Source organism: Apium graveolens, chromosome 6 (assembly GCF_009905375.1).
Source record: "Apium graveolens cultivar Ventura chromosome 6, ASM990537v1, whole genome shotgun sequence".
In the NCBI taxonomy this organism is placed as follows: Eukaryota; Viridiplantae; Streptophyta; class Magnoliopsida; order Apiales; family Apiaceae; genus Apium; species Apium graveolens.
Window position 1 is genome coordinate 2,230,514 of NC_133652.1, and position 13,324 is coordinate 2,243,837.

Sequence of the window (13,324 nt, forward strand, 5' to 3'; positions counted from 1 at the left end):
TCACTTTGCTCGGAAAAAAATATTGCAAGTGATTAAAAAGAACAAAATTAATATTTAACAATCACATTTTGAATCTGAATTTAAATTTTGGATCACTAGATTAACATGCCTAACATAATTAGATACGCACAAAAAGTTCACCGGGTCGGGTTTTATCCGGACTTTAAAAAAAATCGATTTTTTTCGAAAAGGACCGGGCCCGAGTTTTTTAAAAATTTGGGCCGGACCGGGCTTCTTGAGAAATATAAGGTCCGTTTTAGGCTCGCGGATCGGGCCGTATCGGGCCGAACCGAGCTTTATTCGGGTTTTTTTATTTATATATTTAAATTTTTTTATATTTTTTATAACTCGAATTATGAGTAGTTTAAATATCAGATAAAATAATATCTTGATATATCAGATATAGTAGTTTAGACACCAAAATAAACAATTATTTTTTAATATAACATATATAATTATGTACAACAATTTGTATTATGCAAAATCTTGTATGGCATGGCAGCTAGTTATCAGTATCAAACACAAGCTTGTTAGTTAAGCTTGTTAGTTGTTATTTCTCTCTAGGCATTCTTGATGCACTAAACTGCCTAATTCATACATTTTGTATAGTCACAAATAATATAATCTAAATTATAAATTTAAATAAAATGTCATTTGCAATTTATAATAATAAAATTATGTTACAATTACAACTAACTTAGTAATTATCTTTAATACTTTTTATTTTGGTGAAGAAAACATAAAATCTTAACAAAATAAATCAGCAAATAATCATATATACCTTATTACTTCTAATATTATAATATATTTTTAAAAAAATTTATCAAAAGTATTATATGTTCAAATTTTATATAAAAAATTCAATTTTTTAATTGGACTTTTCAAAACGCCCGGGCTTTTATTCGGGCCGAACCAATCTTTTATCCGGGTTTTTTTTAGATTCGGGCTTTGTTAAATCCGGATCTTTATCCGGATTTCTCGGGTTTCAGGCCGGAACAAATTTTTGAGAAAAAAGGGGGTCCATTTAAATCCCGCAGACCGGGCTGAATTGAGCCGGATTTTTTTTCCAAATCGAACTTTTCAAATTTTTTTCGAATCAGATTTGAAATCTCTAAACATAATAACAATGTAAACTATTTATATTGGAGAATATCAAACGAGCAATTTCATATGCTAATTTTATTTTAAGAACTTCTCATATTTAAGACTTGATTCATTATCATTACCGCTCTTGCCTTCATAATACCACATAAGTTCAAAATAAAATTAACTTTTAACCATTATGATAGGATGCCAAAGAAATTACAATAAGATGGATTGGGATGTAAAAAGTTATCTCAAAATTGGGCGACAAACTTATTTGGTGGCATCAATTATCAAAATATTATTTATTTTTTAAAATATTATACAACTTTTTGAATATGAGTGTAGTACTGTGTTTACAATTCCCATCCAAAGTATGCATAGTTTGCAATAAACAAATTAATGAAGAACTTGAAGAACCTTTAAGTTGTCCAAAATTTTCATAGATATGTACCCCCATCAGTGATTTTAGTACATTTCAAAGGGCAGGTACCATAAAGGATTCAAGAATCATCTGCGTAATCAAACACTGGTATAGTCGTGATTCTCTGTGCTTTTCTTTTTATCATATTCCTCGACTACATCCAGCATCTCTTTTCTTTCTCAGATCAATGTCAAAGTGTGCACCTGAAACAATCAATTGCAACATATATATTAGCTGGTTAAGAAATAGAGTGCTTCCTGACCGACCTATTTCCGACCGACAAGTCGACAACTGTTAGGGGTCAAGACCGATCTTTTCTTTGTCTAATTCAACTGTTTTTCGGCTGGAATTAACTCTATTTTTTGTAGTGATATATTTCATCTCCAATTAAAGATGTCTACATGTTTAAAGTTACTTTAATCCTACAAATGGGTAAAGGAAAAAAACTGGGGAAACAGAAAACTGATCATCTCCTCTCTACTAATTCAATTCAGGAACTAAACTCACACCAAGAATCACAGAAAATCAGATACCCTTGTCAAGCACGACACGAAAGAACTTAAAACTAGTACTATGAATATTAGCAAGGTGTGCAAGCCTTTAGCTTAAGACCTTACTCGAACAGGATCTGTTCTATAGTAATCATACCTCTGTATCCTTGATTTCTAAGGAGACAGGTGACCAAGTCTCATGGATGAATCATGACTGCAGGACCCGATGCTGATTAACAGCACTGCATGGCAGTGCACCATTCAGAGCCGTAGAGGATCATTCTCAGCTGGGTTCTCCTGGCTGGGGTGGTCTTGCAGTTGTCTGACAGACCTCTCTCAACCTTTTTTCCGTGCGCTCAAAAATTTTCATCCTGCCAAGTATTTTTCCTTTTTCACAATTAATGGCCTGCTACACTTTTTTTTCGTGCTGTTGCTCAGAAATTTCTCAGAAATTTTCAACCTGCCAAGTATTTTCTTTTCACAATTTATGGTCTGCGACACACATGATCGGATGAACTATTGGGATGAGTCAAAATTTCTGAAAAAAAAATACTTACCTTTCTAGAGCTGAAACCTGAGACAAGTTGCAAAAGGAATCAAGGCTGGATGGCTCAAGCACATTATCGGTTTCTAAATGAAGTCTGCGACAGTAGTTTATCTTTATGCAAGTCAACTGCTTTGTATCTAGGATAGCTAAACTGGTGCAATTAATTATACAATGGAACAGGAAGATGAAAGCACTCCCTTTGTTTAACTTGGACAATTGTTAGAAGACAGCAGTTAGTATATCAATAAGGCACCATTTTGTAGCCCAAGTTGACAGATTTCTTAAGATTGCATAAAATATCCAATCCTACATAATACATTGGGTAGAGGAGAAAAACTGGGGAATTAGATAACTGATCACCACCTCTCTACTGATAATCATGGAAATAAGAGACCCTTTTCAAGCATATCCAAGCACTGCACATATCAAAGCAAGACATGTTACATTGTTAGTACCAGCTAGTGAAACTTTGTGGAAGCTTCGATTGACCTTTGGGAAGTAAATTACAGATTGTTCAAGTTAAAATGAGATAATTTGTTACACCACCAGAATTCCTGGAATTTCTTTGGAACTCAGCTTGCAAACATATAATTTAACAAAGATGATCAAAACAGCAAACACAATTTGGAAGCATGTCTGGTCATTTCCCATGACTTCTATTAATTAATTCGGAGTTCATATCGCAAAATCTAAAGATAATTAGCATAAAATAATGCAACAAAGAAATTTATTGCGTTCTTTCCCTGGTCTACTTCGCACAACCTGGCAGAGCAAAGCCTTGCCGAAGCTTTGATTTTTAGACCACTCCGTTTTACATTTTATGACAGTCTCCTCGTTTCGCTTCCACACTTTAAAACATCTACAAAGGTTATCTACACTCTAAACTATTTCTTCTTATATTTAAATAGCACTAAAAGAGCATCATCTATCACACCTATAAATAACTACCACTCAGCAAAATTTAAAATTATGCAGCCATGTGATGAACACAAAGCGAACTATTCTTTCGCCTTTTACTAAAAAATACCGTGTGCTCGTCATTCATAATGGCATATACCTATTTTTGGAGGAGTCTTCCTTTTGTTTGGCCCCCTACAATTTAAGTTTAAAACTAAAAAAAAATTATTATGAAATTTCAAATTGGCAACTCATAAAGGTTAAATATAAAATTGATATGACATTGCTCGTTGTAAAAATTATTTGAATGTTACAACAATCAAATAAAAAGTTCTAAATTCTACTATTTTATGCAATATATCTTGATTTATAGAAATCTATTTAATAATTATTTTTAATTAAAAAAAATAACCATAAAATTTAACATATTTAATAATTAATAATTAAAATTTTGAAAATCTAAATATATCATTTAAAATACTAGAATCTACCAAATTGATTTTGCCACTATAAGTTCAAAACGATTTAAAATTAATTTTAAAGATATAACTAGAAATCTACCTAGGTGTTCAATTAGATCTTCCTAACTCAATACAAATACTCACTTTTCATTTTCTACCACTTTTCATTTTCTAATCGGAACTTAACTTTTGCAAAAAACATGGGTTGTTGGAGTCATTTCTCATTTTGTATAATCAAGGTGCAAAATATCCGTCAACCCTTGGACCCTTGGATTTGAAGAAGAAACCAAAATTTTATTTTTAAAAATATGATTAAAGTTTAAAAAATGAAATGACCAAAGCTTTGGAATGTTAAAAACACTCCAACACTCTTTTCTTACTAGTCATACACTCGGACACTATTTCCAAAATACAATAAGGACCATTTTTCTTACTAGTCATACACTCGGACACTATTTCCAAAATACGAACAAGGACCATGTTTAATGCGTCTTTCTGCGATGGGGCAATGACGTGGCTAGTGAGGTACTAACCGAGGCGCGTCCCAAACCCCCTCCTTGGTCTTGGCTTCGCCCTGTGCCATTGAGAAATTCTGGAAGGGTTCCCTTTAAACCAGGGTAAAGCCCTACAATTCTAAGTTAAATTTATTTCTTGGCTATCTCTTTAGGAAGGCATTAAAGGCAGCATGAGCCACCCAAACCAACCTTACTGAACTCTTAAACTTATTTAAAATTAAGATAATAGTAAAAACCAAGGAAGCTTATAAATCAGAAGAGGATACATGACGACTTTATGCTAGATTATACATGATGTAATCACAAAAGTTGCAATGGTTTTTTTTAAAAGAAATTAAAAAAAATAGAAGCGTAAAAGTATAACCATGTTCATCTAGGTAATCAACAAAGTTAGAACAGCAGATTATGTACTGCAAATTAACAGTTCGTGAATCAGTACTATGGACATGAAAATAAATCAATAATGAAGATCTTAAAAGCCAGGACGTTTTAGTTCAAAAGGCTGTGTTTTGCAACAAGGTTAATTTCATCCCTCATCGAAGTCGACAGAGAATATCTAATTTAAGTGTTGTATAAAAGCAGAGCCGGCCTATTGTTTAAAGCATACCTTTCTCGGCCTTTTGGCTAAGATCAAGTGCAGTATCTTTTCTTATCAATTTAATATTTGATATGTGGGTCATTGGCTCACACGATATTAAATTAAATTAATATGTAGTACCTGTGAGTTTTTAGCTTCGGGTGAATATCCGCAGCTTAAGAACAGATTTGTTGTTAGAAATTGCACTCCTGTCTGCTTTTCAACACTCCTGATGAATAAAAAAGATGCCGTCACTCTTTATAATTATATCGCTCCTGCATCAATTCTGTCACGGATTCATATGAATGGTACGATGTCATGAAGGAATTGTATTAAATGACAAGCAACATAAAGACAAGTTTCACCACAACAGCAAACAGGAAAAAGAATAAAATTCAGCAGGCAAACTGTTATTCATTCACACAATCGCCTTTTTACATTCGTACAGGGTGGCTCTGAAAATTCAGTTTATACCCCCACGGTTGGAAGGATGGCAGATGACACAAATTGTTTCAAATCTCAACCTTTAAAGGATTTATCAGCTTTTACTAAATGAAACTATACTAATAACATAGAAGGCAGCTTCTCAATATTCCAATACTGGAGACGAGAATACCGATGGTTGCATCCGTGTTAGCAAACATGTTACAATTCATGTTGTGATGCAAAGTCTAAAGTTCACTTCATAGTAAATAACATGTTAAACCATGGAATGTGTTCACCACATGTTAAACCATTTCAACACTTAAAACAAATTTCCAAAAGGCAGGTTACTCACAACTTGGATAAATTATAGTTAAAACAAAGTTATATAAAAATTTGATGAATACTAAGAATTATGACCAAGTGGAATATACAACCTTTGGTGCCTAGGGATAAAAAGCCTCCACTCTCTAATTACAGAATTTCTAGCCAACTAATCTATAATCAAGAAACATGACATACACTATTCAACATAAAAATGTTGGACAATCACTTCTAATTTGAGATGCGACCAGCTTCTCTATATATACAAGTCCCAATTAGATTAATCTTTGATAAATAAATATAAAAAAATCACAAAACATACGGAAAATATTTGTTAAATTGCAAATTTTTTGCTTAGATACAACTACGGGGAATTTTTGCTATAATACAACTAACCGGGGAAAGAACCATACTTCAAGATTTTCTTTCCAACTGAATGGCCATTAGATGCACTATTTTAATTTATTCAATGAAACTAATGAATACAATTAGAATACAAATAAATCTTAATTTAATAAGTAAACAACATTATCAACATCACATATCAAAGAGCTTTCCGGATTTCTACTAATTGAACGCAACCACGTGACCATGTGATGCGCACATAGCAAACTATTGTTTCACCTTTTACTAAAAATAATGTGTGCTTGTCACTTACAGTGGAATATTAATATCCTATCTTCAAGGGGGTTCTGTATGGATCTCCGAGCAATTCAAGCTACAAGACTAATGCAATCCACCAACTAAAAGGTCCACAAAAGAAACTAGATTTGCAATTGAACCGAGTGCATTTATTTTCTTACACAGAGAAATTAATTTTTTTTCCTCTGTAACTTTAAAAAACAGAATGCAGATAGGACTTGTACTGGTTTATTTTTCCATACTTGCTTTTAGATGTTATACAAATTAACTTCCAGTAGGTAAATTTTTGGAATGCACAATATTTTGGGCAGTTGAACCTCGAAAATTAGGTATTTTAATCATTTCTCTAATCCTACAAAATACATTAGGAAAAATACATTGGGAAAAAGGAAAGAGATCAAGAAAGGAGATGAGCAATTCCAATAGTATCGTTGTGTATTTTTTTAAAATAATATAAATTAATAGAATTCTAGTTATTTAAGATATTATTCCCTCTGTCCCATTAAATTCTATACATTACTTCTTGACACGCTTTTCAATGCTATTTTAAAGCATAGCTCCAAAATATTTTTTTAAAATTTTTTTTCTAAATAAAAGTTTTATATTTAAACTTTTATTCAAAAAAAATATAATTTAAAAAAACATTATGAAACTGTACTTTATAGAAGCCTCAAAATACGTGCAAATAGTAAACGTATAGAACCTACCGGGACGGAGGTAGTATAAGGTAGCATAACTCCAACAACGGTCCTAATTTTAGTTCCTTGCTATTATTATAATACTAAATTTTATTCATATTTTTTAAAGAAGAGAGAACAATAGGAGTGAGAAAAAAGTGTGAAATAAGAGGGAAATGAATATTCAATTAATCTATACTATATTTACTATAATATAATAACCGGAATGGGGTATATTTTTGGTTCAACGGTTATCCCCCTATTTTAATTATTAAAAATACAATTAAATAATAATACTATTATATACATGTTAAACTACTAAATTACTAGATATAGTCTCTTTATTACTCTAAACTACGACCTAAACTTATCCTGCTAAACTACGATCACAGTTTCTACCTATTTTTTTTAATTATATTTAAGTTATTAAAAATAAAAAATAAATAATTATATACATGGTAAACTGCTAAATTACTAAACTATTAGATATAGTCTCATTAGCCCGTTAAAGTACGACCAAAACTTATTCTACTAAACTACAACCACAGTTTCTGCCTAATTCTTTTATTATAAATCTATAATTATTATATTTTTACATAAATATATTAAAGTTATTATATGACTGAATAAATAAAATTTTAAAATTATTTAAATATTAATAAACCCGTGTATCGCACGGAATTTAAGCTAGTAAAAGTAAGATAGGGAATCCCTTATCTTTAGGTAAGCACAGGAGGATCTTAACTATTCTTTCGTCTTTTACTAAAGTATACCATACTCCTATTTTTGGAGTGGGGTTTATGTATGGAACACCTAACAATTCAAGTCGTAAGATTTATGCAATCAAACGATAAAAAGGGTATACCTAAATTTTAACTTTGAAGTGTTTTAAGAAACTCGTTCTACAATTGACGTGCTTCTCCTTTTTTGTCAATTGATAAGAAAGTTCATGTGTCTTGATTCGTTTAGTTAATGTTTTCTGAAAGTTTACCTTGCACTAAGTCCATCAAGTTATATTCCGTGACTTCTATAAATTAAGTTGGAGTTCATATCGCAAAAGCTAAAGATATTTAGCATAAAATAATGCAATAAGGAAATTTGCTGTGTTCTTCCCCTGTCCCCTGGTTTACTTGGTGGAGTAAAGTCTTTTACCTATTGAAGACCAGCTTTGAATTTTAGACCACTCCATTTTACATATTTTACATATTTTGACGGTCTCCTCGTTTGGCTTCTAGCTTTAAAACGTCAATAAAGGTTATGTGGACTCTAAACTATTTCTTCTTATATCTAAAGAGCACCAAAAGACAATATATTGCGAAGTGCAAGTGAGCACTTGATCTACTCCGATCAGCATATAACCCACATCAAAAATATTTCGGAGACATCGTCTAACACCCCTATAAAAACTAGCACCGAGAAAGCTTTTAAATCACGCTGCCATGTGATGTGCGCAAAGTGAACTAATCTTTCTCCTTTTACTAAAGAATACCGTGTGCTCGTCACTCATAGTGGTATAGGCCTATTTTTGGAGGGGTCTTCCTTTTGATTGGCTCCCTATAATTTAAGTTCATTAATATAAAATTTTCCTAATGAGTAGTGGATTTTAGATTTTCCTTGTAGCCTGTACAATTAAATAACTTCAAATTTAAAATAATTAATAATTAAAATTTTAAGATCTAAATATAATGCATAAAATACTAGAATCCACCAAATTTCACATGGTTATGGTAACATTCAGAAAAAATGTAGACTTAATAAAAAAATATTTTTAGTTCTCGAGCACATGTAACTTTTTTAGTTTGAATACATTTATTTTTCATAATTACTATTACACTTTAAGGGACGTGTAATGTATAGCATAAGTATACCAAAATTGGCATTCCAAAGGTGTTGCAAAATGAAAAGGCCATGCATTAGAACTTCGCAAATTCAATTGGCAAATTCATAAGTTTAATTCCTACTAAATGCACGTTAAGTGCTCCTCGCTTATAATAGTATACCTAATTTTGAAGGGTGTCACATTATCGTAACCTGATTTTGCCACTACAAGTTCAAAAATATTTAAAATTAATTTTAAACATTTACTTAAAATCTACTTCGGTGTTCAACTCGATCTTTCTACCTCTAGTTTTGCAAAAAATATTGGTTGTTGAAATTTGAGTCATTTCCTTATTTTGTATAATCAATATGTAAAACATTGTAAACTCTCGGATTTGAAGGAGAAAACAACTTCTTATTTTAAGAACAAGATTAAAATTAAAAAAATGAAATGACCAAAGCTTGGGAAATGTTAAAACAGTCTAGAACTTTCTTTTAGTAGTCATACACTCGAACACAATACCACATCGCTTGGTTTCTCAATAAAATTAGGAGGAAGCTGTTTAAAATACAAACAAGGACCATTATTAGGGTATCTTTGCGCTTGGGGCAATGACGCAGCTAGTGAGGTACTAACCGAGGCGCGTCAATTGCTGGTTGAAAACTATTTCCAAACCCCCTCCTTGGCCTTGGCTTTGCCTTGTGCCATCGAGAATTTTTGGAAGGGTTCCCTCTAAACCAGGGTAAAACCCTACAATTCTAAGTTTAATATTTTTCTTGGCATGAGTCACCCAAACCAACCTCACCAAGTATCCTGACATTTTACATCACGGTCGCTAAATACTAGTAACAGTTTAAAGCAGCAATCAAAATTTTTTCTTATATTGAATTGAAAAAGTATACATCATTATGAACTCAAGAACTAATCTTCGTACCTTGTTTACGGAAACATGACACTGACCCTCCTGATTACCATCTCAACTTGCCACCTCTCAATTCCAGAAGCTAGAATTTTTTTAAAGAATGAGGTCAATGCCCAGGCATCAAACACAAACAACTGTCCAATTCCACTAACACTTATAAATTTGTAGCAATTAACAGGATTATGTGAACAAAAGGCCCAATCACCTCATTTTCTGGCCATTGAGTTTTTGATGCCAAATAAATTTTTTGTATTTCTTTGTATAGATCAGGCTCGGGATTGCACACTTTCCTGCAAGTCAAAGGCAAGCAGCTATGAATCATGCATGTACAGTGTTTGTTGTCCAAGAGCATCAACTTGTTGGAGATGGTAGTATGGTACACATACTGGATACCATCAGAACCGACCAATCTATATTCGGTGTCGGGGATTTTTTGAAGGAATCCCTTTAATACAGGGATGAATCCCTATAACTCCGGTCTAAAATTTTTCATTGTACATTAAAATCTGGTCGAACAAACAAGGACTTGAATCAGTGAATCGCATTTAGAAGAATAGTTTGACCATAAAACCAAACTCATGAAAGCTTAGATGTCTCCGCCAGCACCTATAATTTATCAAGTTTTCTGCTCTAGACTAAATTTCTACATGATATATTAGTCCAGAATGTATCAAATCTGAATGGGAAATTGTAAAAAAGAAGGGAATACCTTATGTCTTAGTACAAGCTGAAGCGGATGAAAGACAAGTCTTCATGCTAGGGCTGTCTATTTAGATTATACATGATGTAACCTGCCATGAAGGTTTTTTAAAAGCAATTTAATAAAAAATTTAGCAGCGTGACATTATAACAATGTTCATCTAGGTAATCAACAAAGTCAGAACACCAGATTGTGGAATAAAATTTTAGTTTGAGTATGCAATTAATAGTTGGTGAATCTGTATTTTGGACTGAAAACAAATCAATTAACCAGCAGATTGTAACGTTTTAGTTCAATAGGCAGACTCTATGTTTTGCAACAAAGTTATTTTCTCCCTAATCGAAGTCTACATAGAATTTCAGATTTAAGTGTTAGGCATACCTTTCTCGGCCTTTTGGCTAAGATCAAGTGTAGTATCTGTTCTTATCAGTTTAATATCTGATATGTGGGCCATTGGTCACATGATGTTAAATTAATTTTTTAAGGGGCTCATCACAATAGCTTGCTATTGGGGTCTTCACGAGTCGCCCAAGTGTTGCACTGGCTCACCCCACCCAAAACATAGTTTAAGTATATTCATGACGCTTAGCTTTATATATTCATCTTTTCGAAAGTACCTTTTAGCAAGAGTGTAACAATTATACCAGTTTGATCAAGGTTCTTCTCAACCAACTGACAGAGCAAAGTTGCATGATACCAAAAATTTAATGATTATGGGATACCTTATTTTCAGCTTGGAGTGACCATAGAGTGACTAACTTCAGGCAGAACAATAGAGTGACCATTTGATGCTGAAATTGGACTTCTGTCTGCTTGTCAACACTCCTGAGGAAAAAATGATCTTGATAACTATATCGCTCCTGAATCAATTGTAGTAGCCTAATAAATGCTTTCTTTACATCAAGAACCCGTCATGGATCCATATGAATGGTACAATTTAATGAAGGAAATGTATTAAATGATGAGCACAACATAAAGAAATGTTTCACCACAACAGCAAACGAGAAAAAGAATATAAGCAGGCAACCTGTTACTCGTTTACACAACCATCTTTTCACATTGGAAGAGTCTCCGTTATTCATTCGTGAAGTTGTGGCTCTGAAAATTCAGTTTTGACCCCGTAGTTGGGAGGATGGCAGATGACACAACTTGTTTCAAATCTCAACCTTTCAATGTTTTAATCAGCTTTTACTAAATTAAACTAAACTAATAATGTAAAGGCAGGTTCTCAAGATTTCGATATTGGAGACAATAGTACATATTGTTGCATTCAAACATGTTACGCTTTATGCTGACTATGCAAAAAGTCTAAAGTTCTCTTCATAGTAAATAACATTTTGTGGTTGAGACAAAATAGATATTGTGGTCTAAAGTTCCCTATGACAATACCATGGTGTGTGCTCACCACATGTTAAACCATTACAATCCACTTAAAATAGATTTCCAAAATGCAGGTTACTCACAACTTGGATAAATTATAGTTAAAAAAATATATAAAATTTGACGACGACTAATAATTATGACCAAGTGGAATATACAGCCTTTGGTGCCTAGGGGATAAACAGCCTCCATTCTCTAATTACAGATTTTCTAGCCAACTAATCTATAATCAAGGAACATGACATACACTATTCAACATAAACACAAGTCTTACGGTTGAAAGTCACCACTTCATCAAGCACAAACTAAAAAGTAAAATAATATACGAAATACTATTTCGTGGGGATTAAGTACTTTGCATGCTATAAGCAAATGTTGGACATTCACTTCTAATTTGGGATGCAACCAGCTTTTCTTAATATACAATCATGTCCCAATTAGAATATCTTCTGTTAAATAAATAGGCCTGATCAAATAAAAATATCCAGGGGTCCAATTCAGATAGATAGGCTACGATCTAACCACTAACTAGCTTAGAATTTAAAGAACAATCCGCTAAATTTTAAGCCACAACAATCTCAAAGGAAAGCAACGCCCGCTCATCTTTGTTATCCATAACACCTGATCATTAGATTAAAAGCATTGCATGTTGGCATACACTTGCTCTCTTAAAAGCCTTACATATCTTGTCCCTTCGGGGACATCCGATAAAATTGGAACGATACAGAGAAGATTAGCATGGCCCCTGCGCAAGGATGACACGCACAAATCGAGAAATGGTCCAAATTTATTTTTTGCCAAAACAAAAATACAGGAAATGGTTGGAGTTTGTATATATTTTTTAAAAATATTACATATAAATAGAAAAAATTAACAATCACAATACATACATGAAATATTTGTTAAATTGTAAAAAAATAGCTAAGATACAACTGGGAAAAAACATAATTTGAGATTTTCTTACTGATTGAATGGCGCCATTAGATGCACTAATTTTAATTTCTTTAATAAAAACTAATAAAATATTGTTAAATTGTAAAAAAAATAGCTAAGATACAACTAACTGGGAAAAAACATAATTTGAGATTTTCTTACTGATTGAATGGCGCCATTAGATGCACTAATTTTAATTTCTTTAATAAAAACTAATAAATACAATTAGAATACAAATCAATCTTAATTTAATACCTTTTTCTAGTTACATTAGGAGTCTAATACAGTTTAGTTACATTAGGAGTCTAATACAGTTTAGAGATTATATGTATAATTAAAGTAACAACTAATTTCAACTAGTCCTAAGCAATGGCCTACTCTTCTCAGTTTAGTTATTGTTTCAATATATTCACATAGTTGTTAAGTCTACATGAATGGCTAAAGGTTCATTTCTCCATAACATTTAAAAAAAAAATCATACTCCTATATAAAACCATGTTCTTTATGTA

At 32.3% G+C, this 13,324-nt stretch overlaps 5 non-coding genes and 2 pseudogenes across 5 annotated transcripts; all 7 read left to right on the forward strand.

Moving 5' to 3' along the window:
• The first annotated feature begins 2,114 nt into the window (after positions 1 to 2,114).
• On the forward strand, positions 2,115 to 2,330 carry LOC141669861 (small nucleolar RNA U3). The gene has a single exon (XR_012554113.1). It is a non-coding gene; the product is annotated as a small nucleolar RNA U3 (small nucleolar RNA).
• Positions 2,331 to 3,518: 1,188 nt separating this feature from the next.
• LOC141669314 (U5 spliceosomal RNA) lies at positions 3,519 to 3,633 on the forward strand. The gene has a single exon (XR_012553601.1). It is a non-coding gene; the product is annotated as a U5 spliceosomal RNA (small nuclear RNA).
• A 1,388-nt stretch (positions 3,634 to 5,021) lies between these two features.
• LOC141669959 (U2 spliceosomal RNA) lies at positions 5,022 to 5,227 on the forward strand (annotated as a pseudogene).
• Positions 5,228 to 8,496: 3,269 nt separating this feature from the next.
• On the forward strand, positions 8,497 to 8,613 carry LOC141669405 (U5 spliceosomal RNA). Its single transcript, XR_012553691.1, has one exon. It is a non-coding gene; the product is annotated as a U5 spliceosomal RNA (small nuclear RNA).
• An 860-nt stretch (positions 8,614 to 9,473) lies between these two features.
• LOC141669023 (U4 spliceosomal RNA) lies at positions 9,474 to 9,619 on the forward strand. Its single transcript, XR_012553325.1, has one exon. It is a non-coding gene; the product is annotated as a U4 spliceosomal RNA (small nuclear RNA).
• A 1,260-nt stretch (positions 9,620 to 10,879) lies between these two features.
• On the forward strand, positions 10,880 to 11,056 carry LOC141669926 (U2 spliceosomal RNA; annotated as a pseudogene).
• Positions 11,057 to 12,570: 1,514 nt separating this feature from the next.
• LOC141669622 (U6 spliceosomal RNA) lies at positions 12,571 to 12,673 on the forward strand. Its single transcript, XR_012553890.1, has one exon. It is a non-coding gene; the product is annotated as a U6 spliceosomal RNA (small nuclear RNA).
• The last annotated feature ends 651 nt before the right edge of the window (positions 12,674 to 13,324 follow it).